Here is a 16,208-nt window from a genome sequence, read left to right on the forward strand (position 1 = left end):
TTTTCTCTTCTAAAGCCCTCGGCTATTATGTGGAGCAGCTGTGTTATGATCCCACTTTGCAGATGCAAAAAACCAAGGCTCAGCTGGTAAATGAGATTCAGAACCAGGTGTGGCTGCTTCCAAAGCTGTTTTCCTCTCCAACCCAGGGACCCGAGAAACCCAGAAAATAAAACAGTCACCTCCCTCTTTGAAAAGTTTATGTGCTGTTGGTGTTACTGCTGAGAGCTGCCAACTTCCAAGAGCAGGTACTTTTTATTTTTTTCACGGAGGAGGAGATAAGCTTTAATCCTAATGATGCCAAAAACAGTAAGACTGTCTTAGATCTGGAGTCTTGGGCAGAATCAATGCTTGGGAAGAACGTAGGAGGAAAGGGTGAACATGGCCCTCGTCGTCTCCAGTCCTCCTCCCTCTTGCTCCTGTTGCACTGTTGGAACCAAGGGTTCTGGCCATCTCCCAAAGCTACAAGACCTTCCTCCTGTGAGCAGCACCCCACACCTCCTCCCAGCAGAGCACCCAAGTCACACAGACCTAGATTCCAGCCCTGACTCTCAGAGCCTCCCTCCTCTGTCAGATGATGATGATGTTAGTACCTCTATATCCTGAATCCCACCACTTCTCCGTCCCTTTATCCTATGGCCCGCCCTATCAAGCTCAGTACCCTGCCACAGGCACCTAACTCCTCTCCCTTCTCCCACTTTTGTTCCCTAGAGCCACTTTGGCCAGTAGGCACAGTGATCTAGTGAAAATATAAATTAAATCACATAACTGTCTTGCTCAAATCCCTCTAGTGGCATCTCATCATTCCTACAATTTAAAAAAGCATTTGTCATGCATGGCCTTCAGGGCACTCTCCTGCCTGCTTCCCCTATACTCTGCCCCTTGATCCCTCCATGGCTCCCTATGGGCCTTCTAGTTCCTGAAACATGCCAAGGTCAATAGTGTCTTTGTGCTAGTTGGTCCCTCTGGCCAACATGCTCTTCCCAGAGCTCCACACACTTCCTCACTTCATTCAGGTCTCTACTCAAACATCCTTTCTCTAAAAAGCTTCCCTTACCCTTCTCATTTGAAAAGCAGCTTTCCCATCACATTCTAGGACTTGACTTGCCTCATTTTTCTCCATAACATCTATTACTACTCGAAATTCGACACGTGTTTAAGTTGTTATTGTCTGTCTTTTCCACTAAAATATAAACTCTCTGACAGTAGGAGCCTTATCTATCTTGTTTATCCAATGCTTGTCATACAGTAGGTGCTTAATAAATATTGGTAGAATGAATAAGTGAATGAATGAGACTGTAAGTTTTGACAAAGACTGCTAGTTGTCCCTGGTATCCATATTTCCCTTCTTCCTTTCAGTAATTAAAACCCCAGGTTGTAGTTGGACGCAATACTGCCCACCTAAAGACTAGGTTTTCAGACTCTCTTGAAGCTAGATGAGTCTATACGACTAGGTTCTGGACAATTAAGGTTGCCATAAAAAATATAGGATTCTCAGTTAGATTTGAATGTCAGATAAATAACCAATAATTTTTTGGTATATGTATTTCCCAAATTAAAAGTTAAATAACTGTGCAGCATTACTGCAATAACCAAAATATGCAAGCTGCCCAAGCATCCATCAACAGATGAATGGATAAAGATGTGTCATTGGGGCACCTGGGTGGATCAGTCAGCTGAGTGTCTGCCTTCGGCTTAGGTCATGATCCCAGGGTCCTGAGATCAAGTCCGGCTTTGGGCTCCCTGCTCAGTAAGGAGTCTGCTTCTCCCTAAGCCCCTCCCCTGCTCATGCACTCTCTCTCTCAAATAAAATCTTAAGAAAAAGAAAAAGATGTGTCTACACATGCACCCACACATACTGGAATATTCCTCAGCCAAGAAAAAGAATGAAATCTCTCCATTTGCAAAGACATGGATGGAGTTAGAGAGTAAATGTTAAGTGAAATAAGTCAGTCAGAGAAAGGAAAATATCATATGATTTCACACATGTGGAATTTAAGAAACAAAACAAATAAACAAAGTAAAAAAAGAGTCAAATCCAGAAACAGACTCTTAACTGCAGAGAACAAAGATGGTTACCAGAGGTGGAGGTGCAGGGTAGGGTGATGGGGGATGGAGGAAGCAAGTGAAGGGGATTAAGAGTACACTTGTCATGATGAGCACTGAGTAATATATGCAATTGAATCACCATACTGCACACCTGAAACTAATATAACTATGCTAACTATACTGGAATTAAAATAAAAGTTAAATCACAATGTTTTAATAGCCCAATCATTGTTTTAGTATAACTATGCCCTATTCAAAAAAAATATATCAGTTGTGTTAAAATCAAACACAGAGAGAGACCTGACTTCAAACTTTCCTGACCAAAACCAGTCAAATGAGCAAAGCTTTATTTAGCTTATTTTGCAAGACAAGCACGGCTAACTTGACCTGGGTCATTTCTTGCTCATGCCTCTGAAAATCATAAGCAAAGCTTAAATTGTTCCCTGTGAACAATAGTCATTGCCCTACAAGCGAATGCTTTCTACAAGCTGCTTTTTGACACTAGACATCTGAGCTTCATTCTATATTTTGGTTTGAGTTGGTTTACATACTGCCTTTTTGGTATGTGCACAATAATTTTTTGCTAATTACTTCTTTAGTGGTTCATTCATTTTTATTTCTGTTTTTTTCCTTCTGAACTTCTGACAATTATTCATCTGAAATTCAAATTTGACTGCGTGTCCTGTATTTTTGTTTGCTAAATCTGGTTATGCTGTGCCCAGTGAAACATAAGACAAAGTCACATCTACAACTCCAAGGTCACCGCCTAAAAACTAAGGACATGTCCTCACTTACGTCCCCCTACCTGCAGGCCTCCATACCATCATGCAGGGCATGTGGGTCACCTGTGACCCTGTGGCCCAGGACCGCACTCTAGGATGCAGCAGAGCCAGAGAGTGGAAGGAGCTGGCCCCGGGCGCGCATGGTGGAACAGACCCAGGGAGGAGAGGAGCCTCCGTGGCCTCTGGAAAGTTCTTCCCTCCACTGCCTGGAGCATACTTCCCCGCACTTCCCTGTGGCCAGTCCACTCACTCATTCAGCTCTGCTCCAGTGACACCTCTGAGGAGGCTTTCCCTGATTGATCCATCTAAAAGAGAAGCCCCTGTCACCCTCCAGCTCCTGGCCTGGCATGATTTTCCTCTACGGCATCCCTCACTTCTACCTTGTTCTTATCTATCCCCTGGTTTATTGTCTACCTTACCGGAGGCTCCGTGAAGGCAGGGGATCTGTCTGTTGTTCACTGTGGTATCCCCAGCACCTCAAATAGCACCCAGCAACAAGGACTTGCTAGATAAACATTTTTGAATAAATAAACAAACAGAAGATAGATATGGCTACAGATACGGTTGCAGATATGGATACAGACAGAAACAGATACAACAGGGTCACTGGCAAGTCAGACAGATTGTACCAATGGCTTCCTTCCAAAGGGTGACCAGAAAAGTGACAAAACCTCCACATGCACTGATGCCCCACTAGAGAAAACGCAGCCTTTTCGTGCAAGGCTTGCCTCCCTGTTGACTTGGGGACCTCTGCCAGGTAGAAGTAGTGTTTGTGCAGAATGTTAGTGCTAAAGCAATCTGAAGGTCAAGCCCCAGAGAGGGGGTGGGGTCATGCAGGCCATAGCAACTGAGGCCTACAAAGCACTGCATGCTTCAGCAAGCATCTTCTCATCCTTGTTTGTAATCTGCTCTGACAACAGCCTCTTGGGCAAGTGGTGACAATATTCATAGTGTTACAATTATATTTAAGTATAGTTTATTAGCCTCCTGAACTGTGCCTTTAAAAATGGGCAAGATGGTAAATTTTACGTTATGTGTATATGTGGATTTACATACATAAACACTGATACATACTGTGTGTTATATATTTAGTTATTAGCAACCACTTTATTTTGCACATGAGCCAAATAAAGCTCAGAGAGGTTGGGACTTATAAAAGTCACACAGCTAGGGATTGGAGAAGCTAACCTTAACAGCGGGACTTTGGAGTCCAGCTCTGGACCTCCTCCACAAGGGAGATGAACCTTCACTCCACAAACATGCCGAGAACCAACCTCAAGCTAGAAGATCAGTGTCCTAAGCTTTCCAAGGAGACTTCTAATATGCTGAGAGCCATCACAGCTGCTCACTCCACCCTGCTGCAGAGCCCTGCCTCTTCCATGATACCATGCCAAGGGGTGGCTGATCCAACAGACAACAGCTCAATACAGATCGTGTGTCATTTACTCTCATTCTGTGATGATTAATTTGCTCGGGGACCAAGAGAGCTCAGTGGTTACATTAACATGCAAAGAAAAATTAAACATTTATGCATCCTTTATCTCCTCGTTTCTAGACGGATAAGTCCTGTCAGTGTCTGCAAGAGATATTCTCATTGACATTGTTTATCTGTTCCACTTGACTCCAAATTACACTTGAGAAACAAGAACTAACACACCGCAGTGTTTTTATACAGAAGTGGTGGCTGCAGGGGGCCGGATAGTAAAGAAAAAATATCTAGCCTAAGACTCTGGTGTAGCATAAACTCAGAGCCCTCTGACACCAGAATCAGGCCCAAACAGGTAGGAGTCCAATAAAGGCTCCTTGCAAACCCCACCTGGATTCCTGGAGTCCCTGTTTAATATGCAGCATTGTGCTGGGGATGCAGAACTCATGTGCCAGCTTTGCTCTAATGCCCAAATCACTACATTGAAAAAGTGTCAGAGTCCTGGTTAGAAGAATTACAGTTACAGCACGGAGCAAATTATGAACTGCGTGTTTCGTGTCCTCCGCCAGTTCTCCCACTTCACGTGGGTGATGCTTCTCTCTTTCAGATGGGCTGTCATGGGTCCACTCAATATGAGGCCTCATCAAGGTAGAGCAGCATAAAATTCCACTTTGCAGCCAGAGACCTGCAATGGAGTCTTAGTTCCATCATTTACCACTCATATGACCTTGGGTAGTGACCTAACATCACGGAGCTTGTTTTCTCATCTCAAAAAAGAGGAAAATAATATTGCCCACCGTGAATTAAATGTGTGAATTAAATGAGATAAAACAGGGATCCCTGGGTGGCACAGCGTTTTGGCACCTGGCTTTGGCCCAAGGCGCGATCCTGGAGACCCGGAATTGAATCCCATGTCGGGCTCCCGGTGCATGGAGCCTGCTTCTCCCTCTGCCTGTGTCTCTGCCTCTCTCTCTCTCTCTGTGTACTATCATAAATAAATACAAAGAAAAAATTTAAATGAGATAAAACATGCAAAGCACCAAGTGCAGTGCCTGCTGGCAATAAGAGTTCAGCAATGAACTGATATTTAGCCACACAATGCGTAGTGCTGTGTTAATCACATAGCACACTTTTAGTAAATATTTATTAGCAGTTATCTCAGGGTCATGAGGATGAGGGATCTCTTAGTTGATTATTACTGTATTTCATTAAACACTAAGTTCTAACTAGAACTTACTGAGCTCTCATTATGTGCTAACCCCAGTTGCAAGTATTTTATGTGTCTTAACTCATCCAATCTTCATACATTTGGGGAGTGGGCAGGAATGTGCACCCAGACAATCTGGCTCTACTACCTGCCTCTTAACCATGACCCTCACAGCTCCACTGTCAAGGAGCAGCTGTTACTTCTTTTGTAATCAGAAAAACAAAGTACTATTTTTAAAATTATTTAAGATGCTAAATATATATTTGTTGAATGATCATCAACTCCCATCTTACTGAATCTGTAAGAACCTCAAGACTGAGATATTGACACTTCTTTCATTTCAGATGAAAAGTTTTCCCAAGAACTACCCTATTACCCAGCAATTACACTACTAGGTATTTATCTAAAAGATACAAACATAGTGATCCAAAGGGCACATGTACCCCAATGTTTATAGCAGTAATGTCCTCAATAGCCAAACTATGGAAAGAGCCCAGATGTCCATCAACAGATGAGTAGATAAAGAAGATATGGTACATATATACAATGGAATATTACTCAGCCACCAAAAAACCTGAAATCTTGCCATTTGCAATGATGTGGATAGAAGTAGAGGGTATTATGCTAAACAAAATAAGTCAGAGAAAAACAAATACCATATGATCTCACTCATATGTGGAATTTAGGAAACGAAATAGATGAACATAGGGCAAGGGAAGGAAGGAAAAAATAAGACAAAATCAAAGAGGGAGACAAACCAGAAGAGATGCTAAACTATAGGAAACAAACTGAGGGCCTCTGGAGGGACTGTGGCAGGGGGACAGGGTAACTGGGTGATGGGCATTAAGGAGAGAACGTGATGTAGTAGTAAGCACTGGGTGTCGTATGCAACTGGTGAATCACTGACCTCTACCTCTAAAACTAATAGAACACTATATGTTAATTAAATTGATCTAAAATTTTAAAAAGGATCCTATGGGAAATAGAAGAAATGATGTCTTCCCTTCCTGGCTTCATGCATGTGGAAAGTGAATTCTTATTGCTGATAGCTGACATTCATTTAGTGCAGACCATGTGCCCAGTCACAGTGCTAAAAGCTTTGCCTACATTGTCTCACCTAATCCCCATAACAAATCAATGAGATAGGTACAATTAATATCCCCATTGTGCAAATGAGAAAATTAAGCTTCGGCCTTCCAAGAAGGAAAACCTGAAAAGGCTAACTGCTACGTGGCTGCCACAGGCAGTGATTTCTGTGCATTTTTCTTTTCCCCCACTATCTTAAAAAGCAGGCCACTTGATAGGTGCTTGAAACATTCCTGGGTAAAGTGAATACCAACTTTTTAATACACTCCCACCACTAAACTGGAGTGCATTTGCCAGACGTTAAACTTTACATGCACACACTTGCAGAGCTAGTGAGTTCTAAAGAATCCCACTCTCTGAGTTTATGGACCACTTCTTACATGCTCCCCAACAGCACCTCTTTTCCCACCTGAAGCATTTGTAGATGGGCCTGAAATGGAGAAGACATGCTGTCTCTCTGCTCTAGCCTGCTAATTCTCAATTTCAGGATGTTCTATTACACCTGATTTACGGCCTGACAGGGCTCATTCTAGCCTACAACCTTGAGCTTGTAAAATGCACAGGGGAAAATTTACTAACGACCGTGTTCATCTTACTGCATGGTAGGGAATTTTTTTAAGTGAAAAAGGCTCAAGAAGCAGGGACATTTCAAACAGCCAATTATGAATAACAATTGTTTGATAGCTGAGTGCAGTAGATCTTCCAGCTCATTCGGTTTTCATCTAATTAAATCTTTCATTTCCACGGGCAGCGTGCGGTACATGCTTGTGTTTGCCTTTGTCGGCAGGATATAATCAATAGAAGAAATGTGGATGCATTTCAGCATTTATTAGCAGCTCAATTGGAAGTTGTTTTATTTTAATAACATCCTTGCCTTCGTTCTGTTCAGGTTAAATCGACAGCTTTGATGAATAATAGACGACAGAAAACTGGTTTATGTTATCCCATTAAGAGTAAAGAAATCAGAGAATGAAAGGAAGCTGAGAGAGAAATTGAAAAACGCTTTAAGGCTGCATTTTCTTTGTTACAAAACAAAAGAAAAACAAACAAAAATGCCGTCTATTCACTCCAAAAGATCATCAAACCTATTTGATTTCAGCTAGATATACCTCCCAGGACCACGGTGATAAATACCCTTTCTGAAGCTTTCCACCACTTTCATGTGCAGCACATAGTTATTCTTGTTTAATATCCTCTGGAGCTGCAATATGGATTAGAAAAGGGAGAACCAGTACAAAATGCCATTTGTTCACCAGAAGTGAATCCAAATGCCCAAATGTTCCCATCCTCAAATAGTAGGCATTCTGGCAGAGAGAAAATACCTTAACAACACATATGGAAACTCCACAATGATGAGGCATTCACAAGAGCCCACTGCACAGCATGGTCAACAGAATCCGAAGTGAACCGTAGGTCAGAAGACTGCTCTTTGTAAATCCTACTGGATGTAGCCAACCATTCACTTGACAGTGCCACGTGAACCTCTCTCATCTAAAAATCTGAGTGTTTTGCCACAATGAGATACCACTTCACGCTCATTAGGATAGCAATTATCCAAAAAATAAATAAATAAAAAACAAGTGTTGGCGAGGATATAGAGAAACTGAACACTTGTGCACTATGGGTGAGAATGTAAAATGGTGCAGCCGCTGTAGAAAACAGTTTGGTGGTTTCTCAAAATAATAAATATAAAGTTACCACATGATCCACCAATTCCACTTCTGGGTATATCCCCCAAAGAAGTGAAAGTAGGAACTCGAACAGGTATTTGTACACTCATGTTCGTAGCAGCAATGTTCACAATAGCCAAAAGGTAGAAGCAATTCAAATGCCCATCAATGAATGAATAAATGAATGAATGAATGATGGCACATGCATAAAATAGAATTATTCAGCCTTAAGGAGAAAATTCTGACACATGCTACAGCATGGATGAACCTTGAAGACAATGTGCAGAGTGAAATAAGCCAGCCCCAAAAGGACAAATATTGTGTAGTTATATGAGGTTCATAAAGCAGTCAAATTCATAGAGACAGAGTAGAATGGTGGAAGTCAGGAGTCATGGGAAGCGTGAACATGGAATTCATGTGTAATCGTACAGTTTCAGGTGGAGAAGATGGAAAAGTTCTGGAGGTGGATGGTGGTGATGGTGCCACAATGTGAAGAATGCCACAGAAGAGTACATTTTTAAATGGCTGGAATGGGGCAGCCCAGGTGGCTCAGTGGTTTAGCGCCACCTTCAGCCCAGGGTCTGATCTTGGAGACCTGGGATCAAGTCCTATGTCAGGCTCCCTGCATGGAGCCTGCTTCTCCCTCTGCCTGTCTCTATCTTTCTCTCTCTACTGTCTGTGTCTGTCATGAATAAATAAATAAAATCTTTAAAATAAAATAAAATGGCTGGAATGGTAAGTTTTGTTACGTATATTTTGCCACAATAAACAATATTTTAACACTCAGATAAAGTTGTTCTTTGATAGCTCCCACCTTAGCATACACATCCATTCATCCAGTTGCTCAAGCCAGAGAGCTGAGAACCAACTCTGATACCTCCGCAAGTCCTGGCCACCCCCAGCCAAGTCTACTACCTAAATGAATGCCCCATCAGGCTACTTGCTGCCATGCCCTGCCATCTCCTTGACTGTACTGTCCTCTCTTACCTGAATTCTCTAGTGACCTCCTACCTGGTCTCTGGGATCAGTCCAGGCCCCACTCCCTCCAGGCTGTTCTCCACCAGCAACTAGACTGAACTTTTATGGACAGAAACCAGATTCTGTCACCACTCACCTCAAAGCTTCTGCTGGCACTGAGAACAAAATCCGGGCTCCTCCTTAGCCTCCCCCCCCGAAACCAGGGGGACCCCCCCACCACACACACACACACCAAGGTCTCCTCTGTTGCAGTCTCCCCCACTCAGTACTTCTATACCTCTCTGTATACAACACACCCCCATCACCTCCTTAAACTCATGAGGTTCCATGGTCATGCAGGCCCTCTGCACATGGCATCCCTTTGCTGGGAACATTCTCCCCTCATTGTTTGCCTAACCAAACACTGCTTTGACTTCAGGCCTCAACATTTCTTTAAGGGTCCTTCATAGATGTCATGTTGCAAAGAGCCCCCTGCTCTCCTCTTGTGCACTTTCTTCTTTGCATGCCCCCAGTCACTCAGCACATGTCTGGCACACAGTAGGTACTCATTTGTGGGATGAACGAGTAAGTAAAGGAATACATTTTCTTTTTGGTCATGCAAACAAAGGGAAGCAGAAACCCTGCCTCTAACCCAGACAGCCTCCACGTTATACTTTCCTAGAGAGCTGGCCAGCCTATGCATGTGATCTGAAACCCACTCCACCTGAAGTTAACCCACCTACTCACTTCCAACCTCCTGGTGTTGGACTGACACACCCTTCTTATGAGAGGGCCTTCCTTATCCCAAGAAGGTGATAAGAGTGACGCTTGTGGAGCTTCAAAAACAAGGTAATTGCCTGAATTGTTTCCTACGATGATATAAATTCATTGACAAGAGCCGCACAGCTGTTCCTTTTCCTTGGTTTTCCACGGCGTGCTGCCTGCTATATTAGTGAACAAATGCCTTGAAACAACATGAGATCGGCCATATAGATGGAATGTGAAATTGGGTGTGCAGTCATCAAGCCCCCAGCACAGGCCCAAGCCCTTACCTCAGCAGTCGTGAGAAAGCCTCAGCTCCCTCACTGGTCTTCCCCCTTTTGGCAAGCCATCTTCCCCTAGGTCATGCTCCACCAAACAGTAACTTGGATAATGACCAATGCTACAGTGATTATTATTGTTATTATGGACTCTATTTTATTCTCATTTAATTAGTAATTATTTTAGATTACATGGCTGAAGAGCTGCTACAATGAGTGTTTCCTGGCAGTCAAGGGCTAATTCTCCATCAAGGCAGAAATATGGGCTATTTTGAGTTCAGCCGTTGGAAGCTGTAGTGATGAACGCTGCTTGGTGCCATATGGCACAGTCTAAACCTGGTGTCTCTTTACAACAATAGTTTCACTTCTATTACCATTAAGGAGAAATATGTAAAAACTGTTTTCTCTCCAAACAGAGCTCCCATGCTGGCAGGCCCTGGAGTATCTGAGAGAAGGAAACCCAATGATTCTGCTGCCCCTATCAGTGCTATCAGAGCCTTCATAGGGGCTCCCTCAGGGGCCAGGTTTACAGCTAACATTCATTGGCTGTAAAATGCACACATCTTCTGTTGGAGTTGACACCTAACGAATCTGGTAACAAGCCCGTGGTGACACCCAAAACCCGCGTAGCTTGACAGTGGGTACACATGAAGCAGCCTGGGTAGTACTGTTTTTGCATTTCAAACATTTAGAAGTAGCCTTATTTCCATAGATAAACATACTGTCTTCAGATCACTGATCCAGGGGGGAAACATGATGAGCTTAGAACCATCTTTTTGTTCAAAGTATGGAAGTGCCCAGTGATGAAGAAATGTCAAGAGGACACAAGAACCAATTTGAAGTAGCTTCCACTGAGTGAGTCTGAGAAGTTGTGAGCATTAAAATATATGATTGTAACAGATAAGAACCCACTGGATAGGGTAGTACCCATAAATCCATACTGATAGAATTGATGCATAAATAAATGAGAAGAGAAAGCTCTTCTATATAGCAGAAAGATAACTAATAAATGCAGGAGAAATGATGGTGGTATTAAAAAATCGCCATTTTATAACCATCGTAGTTATAATCTATTCATCAAGAAACATCAATCAATGGATGCCAAACTCTAGTGGGTGAGAGGCTGATAGGAAAGATATTTACATGGTTTCAAAGTATCTCATCACAAGATACTTATTAATCACAAAAAGACTTTATAGCAGAGACACCTGGCTAGCCCCAGCATCGTAAGTGATCAAAGTTAAAAATACCAATAACCAAATACGTATCCTGTGCCATCCCGTGAGATGTGATCTACAACATTCCAGCCAAAATCATAGCATGAGTCTAACCAATTGAGCGGGAGTCTACAAAATGACTGGCTTGTAACCTCCTACCCTGTGCATGTCACGAAACATCATACCAGATGATCCAGCAATGCCACTACCTTGTAAATACTCAAAAGAAGTGAAAGCAGAACTCAAACTGATACTTATATACCTGTGTTCACAGCAGCAATATTCACAAGAAGCAGCAGAAGTAACCCAAGTGTCCATTGATGGGTGGAAAGATAAACAAAACGTGATCTATACACACAATGGAATATTACTCAGCCTTAAAAAGGAAAAAGATTCTAACATATGCTGTAGCATGGATGAACTTTGAAGACACTATGCTAGACTAAAGAAGCCAATCACAAAAAAAGTCAAATATTGTACGATTCCACTTACATGAGGCACCTAGAGTGGTCCAATTCAGAGACAGAAAGTAGAAGGGTGGTTTCCAGGGGCTGGGAGGAGGAAGAACTGGGGAATTTGTGTTAATGGGTACAGAGTTCCAGGTGGGGAAGATGAAAAGCTCTGGAAATGGATGGTGATGACGGCTGAGCAACAATGTAAATGGACCTAATGCTGCAGAAGCATACACTTAAAAATGGTCAAAATGGTAAGTTTGATGTTGTACCTATTTTACCACAATTTTAAAAAAAAAATTCAAGCTTTGGATTCAAACCTGGATTCCAGGGGAAGGAGGAAATTTTTGAAGTCGATGGCTAAGTTTATGGCATTGATACTAATAACAGTTTCACAGGCATATGTATATCTCCAAACACATCAGGTTGTATATATTAAACATCTACAGCTTTTTGTATGTCAATCATAGCTCAATAAAGCAGTGAAAAAAAAAAAAACAACCTGGGTTCAAATTCTGACACTGCCACTTACTGTGTGATTCGAGACAGATTATTGAGTGTCTTCGAACCCCTGATTTCTCACTTATAAAATGGAGACAAGATAGGATTGGCATGAGGCATAGGCTAATACAGTTAGCATAGTGCCTGGCATGCAGTGGGCATTTGATAATATCAGTAAGTGCCCAGAGACATGAAATAACATGGCATACGTGTTTAAGAGAACTAATGCTGGTTTGGTATGGTTGGAGGATGTGGTGACACGGGAAGATGCTAGAATGAAAAGCAGGTCTTTTGTGCCAAGATAAAGAGTTTAAGCTTTGTTTTTAGGCCTGTGAGGGGTTCCTGGAGGGTTGTAAACAGGTCAGGGAAATATTAGAGAAGGAGGGAGGGAGCGAATGGGGTAAATATGAAACCCCATTTTAAGGACATGGACATCTGATTATTTCACTCAGTCTGTGGCCTTTCTCTTCTCCATTAACACCAGTAATTAACACCAATGGCTTAAGGAAAAACAAACCATTAAGGGAAATGCCACATTTAACACTCTTACTTGGCACCCCACACCTGATCAGAACAAAGAACTCAGATATAAAGAAGGAACTAGCCATGTTATAAAGTTAACTTAGGCTTAAGCACGAACTGCAAAAAGATGGCTCTCTCCTTATCTCCCCCCTTACTCACTGAGTGGAGGGCACAGAGGTTTCCCACCATGTGCTCCATCTGTTCTCTGTCCCGTGCCAAGCTTTCTTTAGACCCCTAACATCTGTGAGGAGCAGAGCTGGGTCAGAAGACAGTTTTGCTCAGGTTACAACCTGCACATCAATGGCCTATTTCATGTAAACTCCTCCCATTTAGACATGACATTCTAATGTGCTCATTTCCACCACCATCACTGAATGTCATTTTTTTAAACTTTATTTATTTATTCATGAGAGACAGAGAGACAGAGGCAGAGACACAGGCAGAGGGAGAAGCAGGTTCCATGGAGGGAGCCCGACTTGGGACTCGATCCCGGGTCTCCAGGATCAGGCCCTGGGCTGAAGGCAGTGCTAAACCACTGAGCCACCCAGGCTGCCCTGAATGTCATTCTAAACAGTTGCTCTCCACTGATTCTTCTCTCCATCCATGAGGCTTAAATTTTTATGTGAAAACTCAAAATAATTAAAGTAGCCAAAAGCACACATTTCTCCTGAGTAAGCTGTATTGTTGACCTAGTTCTGTTTGGCCCTTTAAATGAGATTTATTTTGGATTTAACTGGGTTTTTCTTTTTCTAATCACCTAGATAATATATATTCCACCTAGAAAATATCAAATGTATAGAAAAACACAAAAAGTAAAAATAACGGGCAGTCCCGGGGGCACAGCGGTTTAGTGCCGCCTGCAGCCCAGGGCGTGATCCTGGAGACCCAGGATCGAGTCCCACGTCGGGCTCCCTGCATGGAGCCCGCTTCTCTCTCTGACTCTCTCTCTCTGAATGAATAAATAAATAAATCTTTAAAAAAAATTAAAAATAACAGTTGCCTATAGTCTTATCAGCCCAATGTAATACACTTAAAATCTTGGTATATATCATTGTAATTTTTTCTAGTTTTCTTTCTATGCATATATTACTTATTCTTTGTTAAATTGAGCTTGTGTACACACTTAAAAACTTACTTTAAAATAATAGCTTTTGGGCACCTGGGTGGCTCAGTCAGTTAAGCATCTCTTAACACTACTGATCCCAGGATCCTGGGATCAAGCCCTACACTGGGCTCCCTGCTCAGTGAGGAGTCTGCTTCTCCCTCTGCCCCTCCCCCCCCTTCCCACTCATGCTCGCTCTCTCTCTCTCTCAAATAAATAAATAAATAAAATTTATTTTGTGTTAAAATAATAGCTCTTACTGGGACAGGATGAGGGGAGCAGCTGGCCTTGCTGTGCTCTGTCTCCCTCTCTACTTGTGTTTCCTCTTTCCCCACAGCAACAAGCTTCCTCAAAAGTTTCCCTGCAGCCAGCTTGGCTGAGGGGCTCCAGTGCAGCAGCCAGAAAGCCAGACTCTGCTGAATAGCAATGCCCCTGGCATCGCTGAGAGCTGCCTGTCTTGGTTAGATGGCTCTGGATTAGGATTCTCTCTGGAACACCCGACCATTAGTTTGCAGGCAGTGTCCAGGAACCTAAAATCCATAACATGTGTATGTTATGGTGAATGCCGAATTTGGGAAAGAATCAAAAGAATCTGTTGCTGAAGAAGAAGCAGACAGTGATGATAAGTTGAAGGTATTGCTGAATTTAAATTTGTGCCTCGTGATTAATCGGCATTGGAGGCAATGTTCAGGCTTTGCATCCAGCTCCTGAGAATGAAGATTCAGATGATTACTGTGATGTAGAAGCACATGGGCAAGAGCAGGGAGACATCGTACATTTTACACCTATGAAGGATTATCCCATTTAACAGCAGAAGGCCAAATCACACTGGAGGGATGAGAAGGTATGCCTTCTCAGCCTGCAAGCAGCCAGTTTAACAGTGGCTGGAGCCTGGACACAAGATTCAGGAAGAGATTATGAAGATGGGATGGAGGTGGATACTAGAGCAGCAATTACTGGCCAGTTTGAGGATGCAGATGTTGATCACTGAGAATGATTTAGGCTGGTGGGATTCTACTCATAAATGTAGGGAAGAACTTGGTGCCTCTTCTACTGTGGAGCGGATGTTGAAGAAAGTCTTTTTCCTTCTCCTAAGCTTACCTGAACCAGTTCTTTCTTGAGACAGACTATATTGAGACAAAAAGCTGTCAAGAGCAGAAGGAACTATGATCTTTTTTAACAAAAGGGAATTAACTTAACCACGAGGATATTTGTAGTTTATCATCTATCCCAAAACCTTCTGTGTAAAAGTGCACTGTGAATAGGCCTCCAGTTCCAGCCTTCACTATATGCATCTTTGTAACCTGGTAGGCCCACGTGGTGAGAATGTGCAGGGGCTTGGAGGTGTAGGTAGACTGCATGGAAAGAAGGGAGATGGAGTCTAAAATATGCCCTTTCAGAGCCTAAGCCCTACAGTGGGCTCCCTGCTCAGTGAGGAGTCTGCTTCTCCCTCTGCCCCTGCCACCCCCCTTCCCACTCATGATCTCTCTCTCTCTCTCTCTCATAAATAAATAAATAAATAAATAAATAAATAAATAAATAAATAAATAAATAAAATCTTTTTTTGTGTTAATATAATAGCTCTTACTGGGGCAGAGCCTAAGGATCCCCATACCCCTTAAAAAGAAAGACAAAGAGATTTCAGCATCTGCTCATTCTCCACGGGGATAAGGGTCTTTTTAATGATTTGGGACCCAGATAAATTTATTCAGGGATCTTTAGGAAGCGTCTTGGGAAACATCCCAGCCACATACTCTATCACTAGCACAAGTGCTTCTGACTAGCTTTGACTCCCTCCACCATGTCTCACCAGTCTGTCGTTTATAAACTCTCAGGTTATCCTCTTTAATTTCTAACCTCTTGGGTCGGTTTCCATAACGAGTGAAATTGAGATAAAGTATTTCAGACAATAATTGTTTTGTCTTTATAATAGCTTAAACAAATAAATATAGGTTTTCTATTTTAAAAAATAAATTAATTCATTAAATTAAATAATAGCTTTTATTACATTCCAGAAACTATTCTTGGCACTTCATCCATTTTGTGTGATTAATAGCATATTGTGAACATATCCTTATGGCATTCCAAATTATTCAAACACGTGTTTTAATGGCTATGTAGCATAGCATCACATGATGCGTTATCAGAGCCATGGTATCCAATGAACTAGCAGCTGCCTGCACAAGCCATGGGACCGGAT

General features: G+C 42.4%; 1 long non-coding RNA gene and 1 pseudogene across 1 annotated transcript in view; one reads left to right on the forward strand and one right to left on the reverse strand.

Annotated features, from left to right (window-relative positions):
* Positions 1 to 16,208, reverse strand: part of LOC112926877 (uncharacterized) — a 90,802-nt gene that overhangs the window by 59,435 nt on the left and 15,159 nt on the right. The window lies entirely within an intron of this gene.
* Positions 379 to 14,999, forward strand: LOC112928191 (methylosome subunit pICln pseudogene; annotated as a pseudogene).

This window comes from Vulpes vulpes, chromosome 4 (genome assembly GCF_048418805.1).
Source record: "Vulpes vulpes isolate BD-2025 chromosome 4, VulVul3, whole genome shotgun sequence".
NCBI classification, from domain to species: Eukaryota; Metazoa; Chordata; class Mammalia; order Carnivora; family Canidae; genus Vulpes; species Vulpes vulpes.